Source organism: Nothobranchius furzeri, chromosome 1, assembly GCF_043380555.1.
Source record: "Nothobranchius furzeri strain GRZ-AD chromosome 1, NfurGRZ-RIMD1, whole genome shotgun sequence".
Taxonomy (NCBI): domain Eukaryota; kingdom Metazoa; phylum Chordata; class Actinopteri; order Cyprinodontiformes; family Nothobranchiidae; genus Nothobranchius; species Nothobranchius furzeri.
Genome location: NC_091741.1, coordinates 19,015,406 through 19,035,654, shown reverse-complemented (window position 1 = coordinate 19,035,654; position 20,249 = coordinate 19,015,406). Strand labels below are relative to the sequence as shown.

General features: G+C 40.6%; 1 long non-coding RNA gene across 1 annotated transcript; it reads right to left on the bottom strand.

The window, feature by feature from the left end:
• Positions 1 to 2,404: 2,404 nt before the first annotated feature.
• Positions 2,405 to 4,021, bottom strand: LOC139069574 (uncharacterized). Its single transcript, XR_011520263.1, has 4 exons — positions 3,892 to 4,021; positions 3,260 to 3,355; positions 3,082 to 3,169; positions 2,405 to 2,623 (listed from the first exon to the last, which is right to left on the bottom strand). It is a non-coding gene; the product is annotated as an uncharacterized lncRNA (long non-coding RNA).
• Positions 4,022 to 20,249: the final 16,228 nt, after the last annotated feature.

The following is a 20,249-nucleotide window of genomic DNA, read 5'->3' as shown; positions in this document are numbered from 1 at the left end:
CAAGGCGCTGGGGGGAAAAGTAGGATTAGAATTTTTGTAAGATTATTTTAATTGAATTACAGTAGAAAGCAATGTTTTGTAAATGTTTTAACAAGTTTTTAAGAGTAGCTGATTAATAATATATATATTAAATGGCTAATTCCTAAAATAAAGGTACTATCAAAAACAAATAATATGTATTAGGAAAGAAGTAGGACACTGAATGTTTTACAAAACTACATATAATTCCAAACACTTGCTATACGGTTAAATAGAATTACCGTATGTACTTATATGAATGAAATGAGTGACAGGACGGCATATATTGACCCAGATAATTATTAATTTGCTCATTATCTTACACAAACCTCAATTTCTGCTCTTCTTTCCCTTTGAAGCTCCTCGACTCTCCTCATCAGCTCTTGAAAGCGCCGATCTTCTAGACTTTATTGCAGCTCTGCCTCTTCCTCTTGTGCGTGGGACGTTGCGGCTGGTTTGAGCAAATTCGGCTCCTTCATCTTGGGATGCTTGCCCTGCTTCTGTCGCATGTCTAACACCTCTGCCTCTCTGTGCGCTGGCACACGTCTGTCCTCTCCCTCTTCCTCGCCCTCTTCCTCTCCCTCGTCCTCTGTCTGTCTCCACTGATGAACCATCGGATGATATCTGACTCTGTTTACGGAGAGAAAACAATTACAGACTACACTACCTTGTATATTTCCAAAATGGCAAATAGAAATATAACATTTCTCAAATAAAATGAACAAAATATTGTCATTTTTTGTAGTCAGAAGTCATCACTAACTAGCTGCCGTTTGCTATTAGCAAACATAACTGACATAAAAAAGTTTTTCTTATTCAAAACCTATTTAGATTAAATTAATAAAATAAGTTAGATGAAAACAACTAACCTGTTCGCTGACTTGAAAGCTGGAAATAGATGATGACATGCTGCCGTTTACAGCATCACGATTTTGTATTGTATTTGTTATATTTGTTAATAAAGTTTTAAATAATGATAAAAAAAAACCTTTTTGATCCTCGGGGGCTCCAATAGCTGATATACCGACTCTAAACTGCGTGGTGCTAAAGAGTCGGATCTTTTTACTATGATTTCTGTGAATTTCACACACGGGGCCTTTAAAGGAGACATAACATGCTTTTAAGTTATTCCTTTTTACATCTAAATCCTTCAGTTGGGGGTCTAAAAACAGTGGAACTGCAGTTCTTTGGTCTGATTTCCTCATTATTGTTGCTCTACAGACCCTCATCTACCCCTGTTCTGAGGAGAGTCTTGAGAACAAGCCGTTTTGGGGTACTGTCTCTTTAAACTGGAGGAGGAGCTGTAAACTCCGCCCCCCTCCATAGTGCAGTCCTGTACTCTCCTCCCCCAGTCGGACTTTGTAGTTCTATAGAGAAATCATTATTTAGCATAGCAGATTTAGCATAGCATATTAGCATTTTTAAAACACATGGGGAGAGTAGTTCATCAAGCTGTTTCATGGCTGCTAACTCTCTCATGCATTTGTCTGTAGTCACTCACACACACCCGTCACGGCCGACGGAGGGACAAGCGAGCAGGCACACGCGCGCGCGCACACACACACACACACACACAAGGAATGCTGCTTGCTTATTTCTGTAAAAAATGATACAGCTCATTAAAACACCATTCAAAGAATATATTTTATTAAGATCTCTATCTATATACATACATATAATTATAAATAATTTTATAAGTAGTCTTATTTTATATTGGGTGTCTTAATGGCTGAAAATGGATAAAAAGCAGTTACATTTTAATTTAAAGAGTTGAGATTCTAGTCAAAAATAAAGAACATTCCTCCAAGTGTTCTTTAATGTCATCATTATAATTCTAATGCTTACAACTTTGTTTTTATTGTCTGCAATGCGTAGCCTATATCTTTATTAAATGTGTTTAGCTGTAAAGTGGTAATTCTCTCTAATGTGTACAGAGAGGTGGACATCAGTGCTGCAGTGAAATTCCCAAGATCAGTCTGCTTTGCTAACAAATATAGTTAAATCTTACCTGCATTCTAAATAAATACCGTTAGGTGAAAACATCAGTAGGCATTGAGTTATTGATACAATCCCTAACAGCCAGAATGGAAGAGCATGCTGGGTCATCCTGGACCTGAGCCTGTTCTGTGTATTTACCTACAGGATGCAATAAATGTCTACAAGGCTGAGTTTGGACCATTACATCTAAAAGAAAGCATACAATCAGTGATTTTTTTTTATTGTTTACATTAATATACAAATTTTCTAAGTATTAACCTCACAGCAAATAAGTAGAACAATATAATAAACAGGCTTTAGTAGTTAAAACAGGCGTTGTGCACACAGGTGCTTTGTGTCTCGGTGCTGGTGGTGTCTAGGTCTCAGAGTTCCTGTCCTCCTGCCGTCTTCTGTTGTCCTCAGGATACGGATTGATGTTTCCTGATGATGAGGGAGGGGCAGTATGTGGGCTTCAAACTGGTCCTGGACAACAGTGGGAGACCTCCGTTGTCTGAATACTGAGACCAGAGAGTTGGTGAGATGCAGATCTTCTCTACCTCATCTAGAAACGGAGTTGGTTCAGGGAAAACTTTTCCAAAGACCAGTTCCATGATGTCATCGCCATATTCTGCAATGATAGACAATAACTTTAATGACATATTTTGTTTACAAGCAGCTTTAGGAAAGTTGTTTCTTTAGCTTTCATGTTTATAGTCACGTTTGTGTTTGTTCACAAGTTCACTTTGCTGCAGTGACTTCATGTTTTCCTACAAATGTAATAAAATAGTGACACTAAAATTATACAAATGATTCCTTATGAAAGGAAGCTCATTAGAGAGCAGTGCAGACAGACTTACTACATGCTGCAGCTGTTTTTGTAGGCCAGCTGCTGCTGAATTTGGGGAAAGTTATTCTGCACACATCCAGATCAGATGGTCGATTACAGAAAATAATGTAATTCAATAATTTCTAAACAGACTAAACAAGTAAAACATCAAATAAATCACTCTGCTGTCATCAGACGGAGTGATTCAGGGGGTGAGGTGTTCTTAATGATGAGGGTGGCTGAGGTGTGTCATCACTCACTTTGGTCTGGTCCAGACCGTCTCTTTACTGGTGGGTCTCCTTCCTCAGTAGGTGACGTGAAACGCCAACATCTGAACGTTCTGTGTTCCTTAGAGGAGAAGAAAAGTAACATTAGCAAGCTGGCTAAATTATTTTTTACTAGCATCTCAAGGACTTGGAGAAGCAGATCTTCACTTACCTAAACATCAGACCAGTTTGTCCCAGCTGAGCTCATCAGGGCGTTAGTCTGACAGCCTGTCAGTGAAACACGGCTCCAGTCTTCTGGATGTGGACTCTAAAAAGCAAAGGAACATTTTTACTTTGTTTTAATTATTTTACAGCCAATTTTATCAGCTTTCCGACGCTCACGCTCATACAGACGGTGAGCTTTGCTGCGTCTGACTGATGCAGAGTTAGTTTTTATATCTGCAGTGAGACAAAAAACTAACCTCACTTCACTTAGAGATCGTTCTTTAAAACTCTATTAAATCCACTGTGTTGACGCACTTTAATGACTTTGTCACGCTGCATTTTAGCTGATATGGGACTTTATTTACTGGATGCTAAGATTACATCACACTCATGTAGAATAACACACAGGCTCTCTGCTGTTACAATCAGTGGGAGGTTATCATCTGGTGTAAAAGAAGGAGTTGATCAGAAATCACGTTTTATTCCACGAAAATCAGCCAAATCCACATTAATCTGGGTGCTAACTTTACTAGCATACTGTGCTAGCGATAGCAAGCCGGATGCTAACGCTTTAGTGCTGCTAATGCCCGTAAATCTAAAGTAAAGTTTGTCGACATTTTAGAGTGATATGAAGCTTACCGCTCTGCTGCTGTGTCCCGGTGCTGCCAAATTCAGATGGAAATAACTCCTTTTAGATAGATGAAGCCCTCAGTACTTAGCCACTAGCCTGGAGACAGAACGAACGAACCACGCGCGCACGCACACACACACACACAAACAAACAAACGCAAACACACTACTTTTTCTTCTGTGTTTTTTTTAGCAGTAGTGTCATCAGCTCCTGGGTTTAAATACTGCCACACCACCCTTCCTTAAAGGCCCAATGTGTGATATTTCATCTTATAAGTTATCAAATTTCTTGAGCTGTGTGTGGCTAAAATAACCAGACATTCTGCATTTTTCCAATAGGACTACAAAAAATCTTAGCGAGAAGAAAAAATGGCGGATTGGCTCTGTGTTTAGCCGAGGGCCATTACCATATTTGGTAGTTATCCTCACTTAATTACTGATGTAATAGATAATGTAAAAACTGAACGGGTGGACAAATATGCCCAAAACTTAATTATTAAATATCTAAATAGCAACTCCAGTGAATAATATAAGCCTTTTTGCTCACTTAGACACTTAAAATGTGAAACACACCGTGTTAATGGATAAAAAAGTGGGTTTTTCATGTTATGTCTCCTTTAAAGAAGTAGTCCAGTTACACATTTGTGGGCTTATAACTTGGCTTCTGAATGTCCTAGAGAGATCAGGTTTGTTTTAATGTACTCCAACCAACAGCCCCTACAACCACAAAAAGGAATGGAGTCATTAGCACTTATGGTTTGTAAATGGCACCCAGAATTATGCTGCACTAAGCACAATTTCACATCATTCTGGGTTCATTTGTGTGAAAACAAGGTCCAATCAGGCTGAAACGTTACAAGAAGGTAGAATCTATTGAGTTGTAAGTGATCTGAACGTTTCATGATGATCGCACATTCCTATAGGGGGTCAAACCATGTCCCAAAGGTCACCGGGCCTGGTGTCACTTTAAAGAAGTAGTCCATTTACACCTTTGAGGGCTTATAACTTGGCTTCTGAATGTCCTAGAGAGATCAGGTTTGTTTTAGTGTACTCCAATCAACAGCCCCTACAAATTCAAAAAGGAATGGAGTCATTAGCACTTATGGTTTTTAAATGGCACCCAGAATTATGTTGCACGAAGCACAATTTCACATCATTCTGGGTTCATTTGTGTGAAAACAAGGTCCAATCAGGCTGAAATGTTACAGGAAGGTAGAATCTATTGAGTTTTAAGTAATCTGACCGTTTCATGATGATAGACTTTCCTAAGGGGGTCAAACCATGTCCCAAAGGTCACCGGATCTGGTGTCCATTTAAAGAAGTAGTCCAGTTACACATTTGTGGGCTTATAACTTGGCTTCTGAATGTCCTAGAGAGGTTAGAATTGTTTTAGTATACTCCAATCAACAGCCCCTACAACCACAAAAAGGAATGGAGTCATTAGCACTTATGGTTTGTAAATGGCACCCAGAATTATGCTGCACAAAGCACAATTTCACATCATTCTGGGTTCATTTGTGTGAAAACAAGGTCCAATCAGGCTGAAACGTTACAGGAAAGTAGAATATATTGAGTTGTAAGTGATCTGAACATTTCATGATGATAGCACTTTCCTAAGGGGGTCAAACAATGTCCCAAAGGTCACCGGATCTGGTGTCAATTTAAAGAAGTAGTCCAGTTACACCTTTGTGGGCCTATAACTTGGCTTCTGAATGTCCTAGAGAGATCAGGTTTGTTTTAATGTACTCCAACCAACAGCCCCTACAACCACAAAAAGGAATGGAGTCATTAGCACTTATGGTTTGTAAATGGCACCCAGAATTTTGTTGCACGAAGCACAATTTCACATCATTCTGGGTTCATTTGTGTGAAAACAAGGTCCAGTCAGGCTGAAACGTTACAGGAAGGTAGAATCTATTGAGTTGTAAGTGATCTGAACGTTTCATGATGATAGCACTTTCCTAAGGGGGTCAAACAATGTCCCAAAGGTCACCGGATCTGGTGTCAATTTAAAGTAGTCGTCCAGTTACACCTTTGTGGGCTTATAACTTGGCTTCTGAATGTCCTAGAGAGATCAGGTTTGTTTTAGTATACTCCAATCAACAGCCCCTACAACCACAAAAAGGAATGGAGTCATTAGCACTTATGGTTTTTAAATGGCACCCAGAATTATGTTGCACGAAGCACAATTTCACATCATTCTGGGTTCATTTGTGTGAAAACAAGGTCCAATCAGGCTGAAACGTTAGAGGAAGGTAGAATCTATTGAGTTGTAAGTGATCTGAACATTTCAAGATGATCGCGCATTCCTATAGGGGGTCAAACCATGTCCCAAAGGTCACCGGGCCTGGTGTCACCTTAAAGAAGCAGTCCAGTTACACCTTTGTGGGCTTATAACTTGGCTTCTGAATGTCCTAGAGAGGTTAGGTTTGTTTTACTGTTCTCCAATCAACAGCCCCTACAACCACAAAAAGGAATGGAGTCATTAGCACTTATGGTTTGTAAATGGCACCCAGAATTATGTTGCACGAAGCACAATTTCACATCATTCTGGGTTCATTTGTGTGAAAACAAGGTCCAATCAGGCTGAAACGTTACAGGAAGGTAGAATCTATTGAGTTGAAAGTGATCTGAACGTTTCATGATGATAGCACTTTCCTAAGGGGGTCAAACCATGTCCCAAAGGTCACCAGATCTGGTGTCAATTTAAAGAAGTAGTCCAGTTACACATTTGTGGGCTTATAACTTGGCTTCTGAATGTCCTAGAGAGATCAGGTTTGTTTTAGTATACTCCAATCAACAGCCCCTACAACCACAAAAAGGAATGGAGTCATTAGCACTTATGGTTTGTAAATGGCACCCAGAATTATGTTGCACGAAGCACAATTTCACATCATTCTGGGTCCATTTGTGTGAAAACAAGGTCCAATCAGGCTGAAATGTTACAGGAAGGTAGAATCTATTGAGTTGTAAGTGATCTGAACGTTTCAAGATGATCGCACATTCCTATAGGGGGTCAAACCATGTCCCAAAGTTCACCGGGCCTGGTGTCACTTTAAAGAAGCAGTCCAGTTACACATTTGTGGGCTTATAACTTGGATTCTGAATGTCCTAGAGAGGTTAGGTTTGTTTTAGTGTACTCCAATCAACAGCCCATACAACCACAAAAAGGAATGGAGTCATTAGCACTTATGGTTTGTAAATGGCACCCAGAATTATGTTGCACAAAGCACAATTTCACATCATTCTGGGTTCATTTGTGTGAAAACAACGTCCAATCAGGCTGAAACATCACAGGAAGGTAGAATCTATTGAGTTGTAAGTGATCTGAACGTTTCATGATGATAGCTCTTTCCTAAGGGGGTCAAACCATGTCCCAAAGGTCACCGGATCTGGTGTCAATTTAAAGAAGTAGTCCAGTTACACATTTGTGGGCTTATAACTTGGCTTCTGAATGTCCTAGAGAGATCAGGTTTGTTTTAATGTACTCCAACCAACAGCCCCTACAACCACAAAAAGGAATGGAGTCATTAGCACTTATGGTTTGTAAATGGCACCCAGAATTATGCTGCACTAAGCAAAATTTCACATCATTCTGGGTTCATTTGTGTGAAAACAAGGTCCAATCAGGCTGAAACGTTAGAAGAAGGTAGAATCTATTGAGTTGTAAGTGATCTGAACATTTCATGATGATCACACATTCCTATAGGGGGTCAAACCATGTCCCAAAGGTCACCGGGCCGGGTGTCACTTTAAAGAAGTAGTCCATTTACACCTTTGAGGGCTTATAACTTGGCTTCTGAATGTCCTAGAGAGATTAGGTTTGTTTTATTGTACTCCAGTCAACATTCCCTACAACCTCAAAAAGGAATGGAGTCATTAGCACTTATGGTTTTTAAATGGCACCCAGAATTATGTTGCACGAAGCACAATTTCACATCATTCTGGGTTCATTTGTGTGAAAACAAGGTCCAATCAGGCTGAAATGTTAAAGGAAGGTAGAATCTATTGAGTTGTAAGTGATCTGAACATTTCATGATGATAGCACTTTCCTAAGGGGGTCAAACCATGTCCCAAAGGTCACCGGATCTGGTGTCAATTTAAAGAAGTAGTCCAGTTACACATTTGTGGGCTTATAACTTGGCTTCTGAATGTCCTAGAGAGATCAGGTTTGTTTTAGTGTACTCCAATCAACAGCCCCTACAACCTCAAAAAGGAATGGATTCATTAGCACTTATGGTTTTTAAATGGCACCCAGAATTATGTTGTACGAAGCACAATTTCACATCATTCTGGGTTCATTTGTGTGAAAACAAGGTCCAATCAGGCTGAAATGTTACAGGAAGGTAGAATCTATTGAGTTGTACGTGATCTGAACGTTTCAAGATGATCGCACATTCCTATAGGGGGTCAAACCATGTCCCAAAGGTCACCGTATCTGGTGTCAATTTAAAGAAGTAGTCCAGTTACACATTTGTGGGCTTATAACTTGGCTTCTGAATGTCCTAGAGAGATCAGGTTTGTTTTAGTGTACTCCAATCAACAGCCCCTACAACCACAAAAAGGAATGGATTCATTAGCACTTATGGTTCTTAAATGGCACCCAGAATTATGTTGCACGAAGCACAATTTCACATCATTCTGGGTCCATTTGTGTGAAAACAAGGTCCAATCAGGCTGAAACGTTACAGGAAGGTAGAATCTATTGAGTTGTAAGTGATCTGAACGTTTCATGATGATAGCACTTTCCTAAGGGGGTCAAACCATGTCCCAAAGGTCACCGGATCTGGTGTCAATTTGAAGAAGTAGTCCCGTTACACATTTGTGGGCTTATAACTTGGCTTCTGAATGTCCTAGAGAGATCAGGTTTGTTTTAATGTACTCCAACCAACAGCCCCTACAACCACAAAAAGGAATGGAGTCATTAGCACTTATGGTTTGTAAATGGCACCCAGAATTATGTTGCACGAAGCACAATTTCACATCATTCTGGGTTCATTTGTATGAAAACAAGGTCCAATCAGGCTGAAACATTACAAGAAGGTAGAATCTATTGAGTTGTAAGTGATCTGAACGTTTCCTGATGATCGCACATTCCTATAGGGGGTCAAACCATGTCCCAAAGGTCACCGGGCCTGGTGTCAATTTAAAGAAGTAGTCCAGTTACACCTTTGAGGGCTTATAACTTGGCTTCTGAATATCCTAGAGAGATCAGGTTTGTTTTAGTGTACTCCAATCAACAGCCCCTACAACCTCAAAAAGGAATGGATTCATTAGCACTTATGGTTTTTAAATGGCACCCAGAATTATGTTGTACGAAGCAAATTTCACATCATTCTGGGTTCATTTGTGTGAAAACAAGGTCCAATCAGGCTGAAATGTTACAGGAAGGTAGAATCTATTGAGTTGTAAGTGATCTGAACGTTTCAAGATGATAGCACATTCCTATAGGGGGTCAAACCATGTCCCAAAGGTCACCGGGCCTGGTGTCACTTTAAAGAAGCAGTCCAGTTACACCTTTGTGGGCTTATAACTTGGCTTCTGAATGTCCTAGAGAGGTTAGGTTTGTTTTAGTGTTCTCCAATCAACATCCCCTACAACCACAAAAAGGAATGGAGTCATTAGCACCTATGGTTTGTAAATGGCACCCAGAATTATGTTGCACGAAGCACAATTTCACATCATTCTGGGTTCATTTGTGTGAAAACAAGGTCCAATCAGGCTGAAACGTTACAGGAAGGTAGAATCTATTGAGTTGTAAGTGATCTGAACGTTTCATGATGATAGCACTTTCCTAAGGGGGTCAAACCATGTCCCAAAGGTCACCAGATCTGGTATCAATTTAAAGAAGTAGTCCAGTTACACATTTGTGGGCTTATAACTTGGCTTCTGAATGTCCTAGAGAGATCAGTGTTGTTTTAGTGTACTCCAATCAACAGCCCCTACAACCACAAAAAGGAATGGAGTCATTAGCACTTATGGTTTTTAAATGGCACCCAGAATTATGTTGCACGAAGCACAATTTCACATCATTCTGGGTCCATTTGTGTGAAAACAAGGTCCAATCAGGCTGAAACGCTACAAGAAGGTAGAATCTATTGAGTTGTAAGTGATCTGAACGTTTCAAGATGATCGCACATTCCTATAGGTGGTAAAACCATGTCCCAAAGGTCACCGGGCCTGGTGTCACTTTAAAGAAGTAGTCCAGTTACACCTTTGTGTGCTTATAACTTGGCTTCTGAATGTCCTAGAGAGGTTAGGTTTGTTTTAGTGTACTCCAATCAACAGCCCCTACAACCTCAAAAAGGAATGGAGTCATTAGCACTTATGGTTTTTAAATGGCATCCAGAATTATGTTGCACGAAGCACAATTTCACATCATTCTGGGTTCATTTGTGTGAAAACAAGGTCCAATCAGGCTGAAATTTTACAGGAAGGTAGAATCTATTGAGTTGTAAGTGATCTGAACGTTTCATGATGATAGCACTTTCCTATAGGGGGTCAAACCATGTCCCAAAGGTCACCGGGCCTGGTGTCACTTTAAAGAAGCAGTCCAGTTACACCTTTGTGGGCTTATAACTTGGCTTCTGAATGTCCTAGAGAGGTTAGGTTTGTTTTAGTGTTCTCCAATCAACAGCCCCTACAACCACAAAAAGGAATGGAGTCATTAGCACTTATGGTTTGTAAATGGCACCCAGAATTATGTTGCACGAAGCACAATTTCACATCATTCTGGGTTCATTTGTGTGAAAACAAGGTCCAATCAGGCTGAAATGTTACAGGATGGTAGAATCTATTGAATTGTAAGTGATCTGAACATTTCATGATGATAGCACTTTCCTAAGGGGGTCAAACCATGTCCCAAAGGTCACCGGATCTGGTGTCAATTTAAAGAAGTAGTCCAGTTACACATTTGTGGGCTTATAACTTGGCTTCTGAATGTCCTAGAGAGATCAGGTTTGTTTGAGTGTACTCCAATCAACAGCCCCTACAACCACAAAAAGGAATGGAGTCATTAGCACTTATGGTTCTTAAATGGCACCCAGAATTATGTTGCACGAAGCACAATTTCACATCATTCTGGGTCCATTTGTGTGAAAACAAGGTCCAATCAGGCTGAAACGTTACAGGAAGGTAGAATCTATTGAGTTGTAAGTGATCTGAACGTTTCATGATGATCGCACATTCCTATAGGGGGTCAAACCATGTCCCAAAGGTCACCGGGCCTGGTGTCAGTTTGAAGAAGTAGTCCCGTTACACATTTGTGGGCTTATAACTTGGCTTCTGAATGTCCTAGAGAGATCAGGTTTGTTTTAATGTACTCCAACCAACAGCCCCTACAACCACAAAAAGGAATGGAGTCATTAGCACTTATGGTTTGTAAATGGCACCCAGAATTATGTTGCACGAAGCACAATTTCACATCATTCTGGGTTCATTTGTATGAAAACAAGGTCCAATCAGGCTGAAACATTACAAGAAGGTAGAATCTATTGAGTTGTAAGTGATCTGAACGTTTCATGATGATCGCACATTCTTATAGGCGGTCAAACCATGTCCCAAAGGTCACCGGGCCTGGTGTCACTTTAAAGAAGTAGTCCAGTTACACCTTTGTGGGCTTATAACTTGGTTTCTGAATGTCCTAGAGAGATCAGGTTTGTTTCAATGTACTCCAACCAACAGCCCCTACAACCACAAAAAGGAATGGAGTCATTAGCACTTATGGTTTGTAAATGGCACCCAGAATTATGTTGCACGAAGCACAATTTCACATCATTCTGGGTTCATTTGTATGAAAACAAGGTCCAATCAGGCTGAAACATTACAAGAAGGTAGAATCTATTGAGTTGTAAGTGATCTGAACGTTTCATGATGATCGCACATTCCTATAGGGGGTCAAACCATGTCCCAAAGGTCACCGGGCCTGGTGTCACTTTAAAGAAGTAGTCCAGTTACACCTTTGAGGGCTTATAACTTGGCTTCTGAATATCCTAGAGAGATCAGGTTTGTTTTAGTGTACTCCAATCAACAGCCCCTACAACCTCAAAAAGGAATGGAGTCATTAGCACTTATGGTTTTTAAATGGCACCCAGAATTATGTTGTACGAAGCACAATTTCACATCATTCTGGGTTCATTTGTGTGAAAACAAGGTCCAATCAGGCTGAAACGTTACAGGAAGGTAGAATCTATTGAGTTGTAAGTGATCTGAACGTTTCATGATGATAGCACTTTCCTAAGGGGGTCAAACCATGTCCCAAAGGTCACCGGATCTGGTGTCACTTTAAAGAAGTAGTCCAGTTACACCTTTGTGGGCTTATAACTTGGCTTCTGAATGTCCTAGAGAGATCAGGTTTGTTTTAATGTACTCCAATCAACAGCCCCTACAACCACAAAAAGGAATGGAGTCATTAGCACTTATGGTTTGTAAATGGCACCCAGAATTATGTTGCACGAAGCACAATTTCACGTCATTCTGGGTTCATTTGTGTGAAAACAAGGTCCAATCAGGCTGAAATGTTACAAGAAGGTAGAATCTATTGAGTTGTAAGTGATCTGAACGTTTCATGATGATAGCACTTTCCTAAGGGGGTCAAACCATGTCCCAAAGGTCACCGGGCCGGGTGTCACTTTAAAGAAGTAGTCCATTTACACCTTTGAGGGCTTATAACTTGGCTTCTGAATGTCCTAGAGAGATCAGGTTTGTTTTAGTGTACTCCAATCAACATTCCCTACAACCTCAAAAAGGAATGGAGTCATTATCACTTATGGTTTTTAAATGGCACCCAGAATTATGTTGCACGAAGCACAATTTCACATCATTCTGGGTTCATTTGTGTGAAAACAAGGTCCAATCAGGCTGAAATGTTACAGGAAGGTAGAATCTATTGAATTGTAAGTGATCTGAACATTTCATGATGATAGCACTTTCCTAAGGGGGTCAAACCATGTCCCAAAGGTCACCGGATCTGGTGTCAATTTAAAGAAGTAGTCCAGTTACACATTTGTGGGCTTATAACTTGGCTTCTGAATGTCCTAGAGAGATCAGGTTTGTTTGAGTGTACTCCAATCAACAGCCCCTACAACCACAAAAAGGAATGGAGTCATTAGCACTTATGGTTCTTAAATGGCACCCAGAATTATGTTGCACGAAGCACAATTTCACATCATTCTGGGTCCATTTGTGTGAAAACAAGGTCCAATCAGGCTGAAACGTTACAGGAAGGTAGAATCTATTGAGTTGTAAGTGATCTGAACGTTTCATGATGATCGCACATTCCTATAGGGGGTCAAACCATGTCCCAAAGGTCACCGGGCCTGGTGTCAGTTTGAAGAAGTAGTCCCGTTACACATTTGTGGGCTTATAACTTGGCTTCTGAATGTCCTAGAGAGATCAGGTTTGTTTTAATGTACTCCAACCAACAGCCCCTACAACCACAAAAAGGAATGGAGTCATTAGCACTTATGGTTTGTAAATGGCACCCAGAATTATGTTGCACGAAGCACAATTTCACATCATTCTGGGTTCATTTGTATGAAAACAAGGTCCAATCAGGCTGAAACATTACAAGAAGGTAGAATCTATTGAGTTGTAAGTGATCTGAACGTTTCATGATGATCGCACATTCTTATAGGGGGTCAAACCATGTCCCAAAGGTCACCGGGCCTGGTGTCAATTTAAAGAAGTAGTCCAGTTACACCTTTGAGGGCTTATAACTTGGCTTCTGAATATCCTAGAGAGATCAGGTTTGTTTTAGTGTACTCCAATCAACAGCCCCTACAACCTCAAAAAGGAATGGAGTCATTAGCACTTATGGTTTTTAAATGGCACCCAGAATTATGTTGTACGAAGCACAATTTCACATCATTCTGGGTTCATTTGTGTGAAAACAAGGTCCAATCAGGCTGAAACGTTACAGGAAGGTAGAATCTATTGAGTTGTCAGTGATCTGAACGTTTCATGATGATAGCACTTTCCTAAGGGGGTCAAACCATGTCACAAAGGTCACCAGATCTGGTGTCAATTTAAAGAAGTAGTCCAGTTACACATTTGTGGGCTTATAACTTGGCTTCTGAATGTCCTAGAGAGATCAGGTTTGTTTTAATGTACTCCAACCAACAGCCCCTACAACCACAAAAAGGAATGGAGTCATTAGCACTTATGGTTTGTAAATGGCACCCAGAATTATGTTGCACGAAGCACAATTTCACATCATTCTGGGTCCATTTGTGTGAAAACAAGGTCCAATCAGGCTGAAACGCTACAAGAAGGTAGAATCTATTGAGTTGTAAGTGATCTGAACGTTTCAAGATGATCGCACATTCCTATAGGGGGTAAAACCATGTCCCAAAGGTCACCGGGCCTGGTGTCACTTTAAAGAAGTAGTCCAGTTACACATTTGTGGGCTTATAACTTGGCTTCTGAATGTCCTAGAGAGATCAGGTTTGTTTTAATTTACTCCAACCAACAGCCCCTACAACCACAAAAAGGAATGGAGTCATTAGCACTTATGGTTTGTAAATGGCACCCAGAATTATGCTGCACTAAGCAAAATTTCACATCATTCTGGGTTCATTTGTGTGAAAACAAGGTCCAATCAGGCTGAAATGTTACAAGAAGGTAGAATCTATTGAGTTGTAAGTGATCTGAACGTTTCATGATGATCGCACATTCCTATAGGGGGTCAAACCATGTCCCAAAGGTCACCGGATCTGGTGTCAATTTAAAGAAGTAGTCCAGTTACACATTTGTGGGCTTATAACTTGGCTTCTGAATGTCCTAGAGAGATCAGGTTTGTTTTAGTGTACTCCAATCAACAGCCCCTACAACCACAAAAAGGAATGGAGTCATTAGCACTTATGGTTCTTAAATGGCACCCAGAATTATGTTGCACGAAGCACAATTTCACATCATTCTGGGTCCATTTGTGTGAAAACAAGGTCCAATCAGGCTGAAACGTTACAGGAAGGTAGAATCTATTGAGTTGTAAGTGATCTGAACGTTTCATGATGATAGCACTTTCCTAAGGGGGTCAAACCATGTCCCAAAGGTCACCGGATCTGGTGTCAATTTAAAGAAGTAGTCCAGTTACACATTTGTGGGCTTATAACTTGGCTTCTGAATGTCCTAGAGAGATCAGGGTTGTTTTAGTGTACTCGAATCAACAGCCCCTACAACCACAAAAAGGAATGGAGTCATTAGCACTTATGGTTTGTAAATGGCACCCAGAATTATGTTGCACGAAGCACAATTTCACATCATTCTGGGTTCATTTGTGTGAAAACAAGGTCAATTCAGGCTGAAACGTTACAGGAAGGTAGAATCTATTGAGTTGTAAGTGATCTGAACGTTTCATGATGATAGCACTTTCCTAAGGGGGTCAAACCATGTCCCAAAGGTCACCGGGCCGGGTGTCACTTTAAATAAGTAGTCCATTTACACCTTTGAGGGCTTATAACTTGGCTTCTGAATGTCCTATAGAGATCAGGTTTGTTTTAGTGTACTCCAATCAACATTCCCTACAACCTCAAAAAGGAATGGAGTCATTAGCACTTATGGTTTTTAAATGGCACCCAGAATTATGTTGCACGAAGCACAATTTCACATCATTCTGGGTTCATTTGTGTAAAAACAAGGTCCAATCAGGCTGAAATGTTACAGGAAGGTAGAATCTATTGAGTTGTAAGTGATCTGAACATTTCATGATGATAGCACTTTCCTAAGGGGGTCAAACCATGTCCCAAAGGTCACCGGATCTGGTTGTCAATTTAAAGAAGTAGTCCAGTTACACATTTGTGGGCTTATAACTTGGCTTCTGAATGTCCTAGAGAGATCAGGGTTGTTTTAGTGTACTCCAATCAACAGCCCCTACAACCACAAAAAGGAATGGAGTCATTAGCACTTATGGTTCTTAAATGGCACCCAGAATTATGTTACACGAAGCACAATTTCACATCATTCTGGGTCCATTTGTGTGAAAACAAGGTCCAATCAGGCTGAAACGTTACAGGAAGGTAGAATCTATTGAGTTGTAAGTGATCTGAACGTTTCATGATGATCGCACATTCCTATAGGGGGTCAAACCATGTCCCAAAGGTCACCGAGCCTGGTGTCAATTTGAAGAAGTAGTCCCGTTACACATTTGTGGGCTTATAACTTGGCTTCTGAATGTCCTAGAGAGATCAGGTTTGTTTTAATGTACTCCAACCAACAGCCCCTACAACCACAAAAAGGAATGGAGTCATTAGCACTTATGGTTTGTAAATGGCACCCAGAATTATGTTGCACGAAGCACAATTTCACATCAATCTGGGTCCATCTGTGTGAAAACAAGGTGCAATCAGGCTGAAACGCTACAAGAAGGTAGAATCTATTGAGTTGTAAGTGATCTGAACATTTCAAGATGATCGCACATTCCTATAGGGGGTCAAACAATGTCCCAAAGGTCACCGGGCCTGGTGTCACTTTAAAGAAGTAGTCCAGTTACACATTTGTGGGCTTATAACTTGGCTTCTGAATGTCCTAGAGAGGTTAGGTTTGTTTTAGTGTACTCCAATCAACAGCCCCTACAACCACAAAAAGGAATGGAGTCATTAGCACTTATGGTTTGTAAATGGCACCCAGAATTATGTTGCACAAAGCACAATTTCACATCATTCTGGGTTCATTTGTGTGAAAACAAGGTCCAATCAGGCTGAAACATTACAGGAAGGTAGAATCTATTGAGTTGTAAGTGATCTGAACGTTTCATGATGATAGCTCTTTCCTAAGGGGGTCAAACCATGTCCCAAAGGTCACCGGATCTGGTGTCAATTTAAAGAAGTAGTCCAGTTACACATTTGTGGGCTTATAACTTGGCTTCTGAATGTCCTAGAGAGATCAGGTTTGTTTTAATGTACTCCAACCAACAGCCCCTACAACCACAAAAAGGAATGGAGTCATTAGCACTTATGGTTTGTAAATGGCACCCAGAATTATGCTGCACTAAGCAAAATTTCACATCATTCTGGGTTCATTTGTGTGAAAACAAGGTCCAATCAGGCTGAAACGTTACAAGAAGGTAGAATCTATTGAGTTGTTAGTGATCTGAACGTTTCATGATGACCGCACATTCCTATAGGGGGTCAAACCATGTCCCAAAGGTCACCGGGCTGGGTGTCACTTTAAAGAAGTAGTCCATTTACACCTTTGAGGGCTTATAATTTGGCTTCTGAATGTCCTAGAGAGATCAGGTTTGTTTTAGTGTACTCCAATCAACATTCCCTACAACCTCAAAAAGGAATGGAGTCATTAGCACTTATGGTTTTTAAATGGCACCCAGAATTATGTTGCACGAAGCACAATTTCACATCATTCTGGATCCATTTGTGAGAAAACAAGGTCCAATCAGGCTGAAACGCTACAAGAAGGTAGAATCTATTGAGTTGTAAGTGATCTGAACGTTTCAAGATGATCGCACATTCCTATAGGGGGTAAAACCATGTCCCAAAGGTCACCGGGCCTGGTGTCACTTTAAAGAAGTAGTCCAGTTACACCTTTGTGGGCTTATAACTTGGCTTCTGAATGTCCTAGAGAGGTTAGGTTTGTTTTAGTGTACTCCAATCAACAGCCCCTACAACCACAAAAAGGAATGGAGTCATTAGCACTTATGGTTTGTAAATGGCACCCAGAATTATGTTGCACGAAGCACAATTTCACGTCATTCTGGGTTCATTTCTGTGAAAACAAGGTCCAATCAGGCTGAAACGTTACAGGAAGGTAGAATCTATTGAGTTGTAAGTGATCTGAACGTTTCATGATGATAGCACTTTCCTAAGGGGGTCAAACCATGTCCCAAAGGTCACCGGATCTGGTGTCAATTTAAAGAAGTAGTCCAGTTACACATTTGTGGGCTTATAACTTGGCTTCTGAATGTCCTAGAGAGGTAAGGTTTGTTTTAGTGTACTCGAATCAACAGCCCCTACAACCACAAAAAGGAATGGAGTCATTAGCGCTTATGGTTTGTAAATGGCACCCAGAATTATGTTGCACGAAGCACAATTTCACATCATTCTGGGTTCATTTGTGTGAAAACAAGGTCCAATCAGGCTGAAACGCTACAGGAAGGTAGAATCTATTGAGTTGTAAGTGATCTGAACGTTTCATGATGATAGCACTTTCCTAAGGGGGTCAAACCATGTCCCAAAGGTCCCCGGATCTGGTGTCAATTTAAAGAAGTAGTCCAGTTACACCTTTGTGGGCTTATAACTTGGCTTCTGAATGCCCTAGAGAGATCAGGTTTGTTTTAGTATACTCCAATCAACAGCCCCTACAACCACAAAAAGGAATGGAGTCATTAGCACTTATGGTTTTTAAATGGCACCCAGAATTATGTTGCACGAAGCACAATTTCACATCATTCTGGGTTCATTTGTGTGAAAACAAGGTCCAATTAGGCTGAAACGTTACAGGAAACTAAAATCTATTGAGTTGTAAGTGATCTGAACGTTTCAAGATGATCGCACATTCCTATAGGGGGTCAAACCATGTCCCAAAGGTCACCGGGCCTGGTGTCACTTTAAAGAAGCAGTCCAGTTACACCTTTGTGGGCTTATAACTTGGCTTCTGAATGTCCTAGAGAAGTTAGGTTTGTTTTAGTGTTCTCCAATCAGCAGCCCCTACAACCACAAAAAGGAATGGAGTCATTAGCACTTATGGTTTGTAAATGGCACCCAGAATTATGTTGCACGAAGCACAATTTCACATCATTCTGGGTTCATTTGTGTGAAAACAAGGTCCAATCAGGCTGAAACATTACAGGAAGGTAGAATCTATTGAGTTGTAAGTGATCTGAACGTTTCATGATGATAGCACTTTCCTAAGAGGGTCAAACCATGTCCCAAAGGTCACCGGATCTGGTGTCAATTTAAAGAAGTAGTCCAGTTACACATTTGTGGGCTTATAACTTGGCTTCTGAATGTTCTAGAGAGATCAGGTTTGTTTTAATGTACTCCAACCAACAGCCCCTACAACCTCAAAAATGAATGGAGTCATTAGCACTTATGGTTTTGAAATGGCACCCAGAATTATGTTGCACGAAGCACAATTTCACATCATTCTGGGTTCATTTGTTTGAAAACAAGGTCCAATCAGGCTGAAACGTTACAGGAAGGTAGAATCTATTGAGTTGTAAGTGATCTGAACGTTTCATGATGATAGCACTTTCCTAAGGGGGTCAAACCATGTCCCAAAGGTCACCGGGCCTGGTGTCACTTTAAAGAAGTAGTCCATTTACACCTTTGAGGGCTCATAACTTGGCTTCTGAATGTCCTAGAGAGATCAGGTTTGTTTTAGTGTATTCCAATCAACAGCCCCTACAACCTCAAAAAGGAATGGAGACATTAGCACTTATGGTTTTGAAATGGCACCCAGAATTATGTTGCACGAAGCACAATTTCACATCATTCTGGGTTCATTTGTGTGAAAACAAGGTCCAATGAGGCTGAAATGTTACAGGAAGGTAGAATCTATTGAGTTGTAAGTTATCTGAACGTTTCATGATGATAGCACTTTCCTAAGGGGGTCAAACCATGTCCCAAAGGTCACCGGATCTGGTGTCAATTTAAAGAAGTCGTCCAGTTACACATTTGTGGGCTTATAACTTGGCTTCTGAATGTCCTAGAGAGATCAGGTTTGTTTTAGTGTACTCCAATCAACAGCCCCTACAACCCCAAAAAGGAATGGAGTCATTAGCACTTATGGTTTGTAAATGGCACCCAGAATTATGTTGCACGAAGCACAATTTCACATCATTCTGGGTCCATTTGTGTGAAAACAAGGTCCAATCAGGCTGAAACGCTACAAGAAGGTAGAATCTATTGAGTTGTAAGTGATCTGAACATTTCAAGATGATCGCACATTCCTATAGGGGGTAAAACCATGTCCCAAAGGTCACCTGGCCTGGTGTCACTTTAAAGAAGTAGTCCAGTTACACCTTTGTGGGCTTATAACTTGGCTTCTGAATGTCCTAGAGAGGTTAGGTTTGTTTTAGTGTACTACAATCAAGAGCCCCTACAACCACAAAAAGGAATGGAGTCATTAGCACTTATGGTTTGTAAATGGCACCCAGAATTATGTTGCACGAAGCACAATTTCACATCATTCTGGGTTCATTTGTGTGAAAACAAGGTCCAATCAGGCTCAAACGTTACAGGAAGGTAGAATCTATTGAGTTGTAAGTGATCTGAACGTTTCATGATGATAGCACTTTCCTAAGGGGGTCAAACCATGTCCCAAAGGTCACCGGATCTGGTGTCAATTTAAAGAAGTAGTCCCGTTACGCATTTGTGGGCTTATAACTTGGCTTCTGAATGTCCTAGAGAGATCAG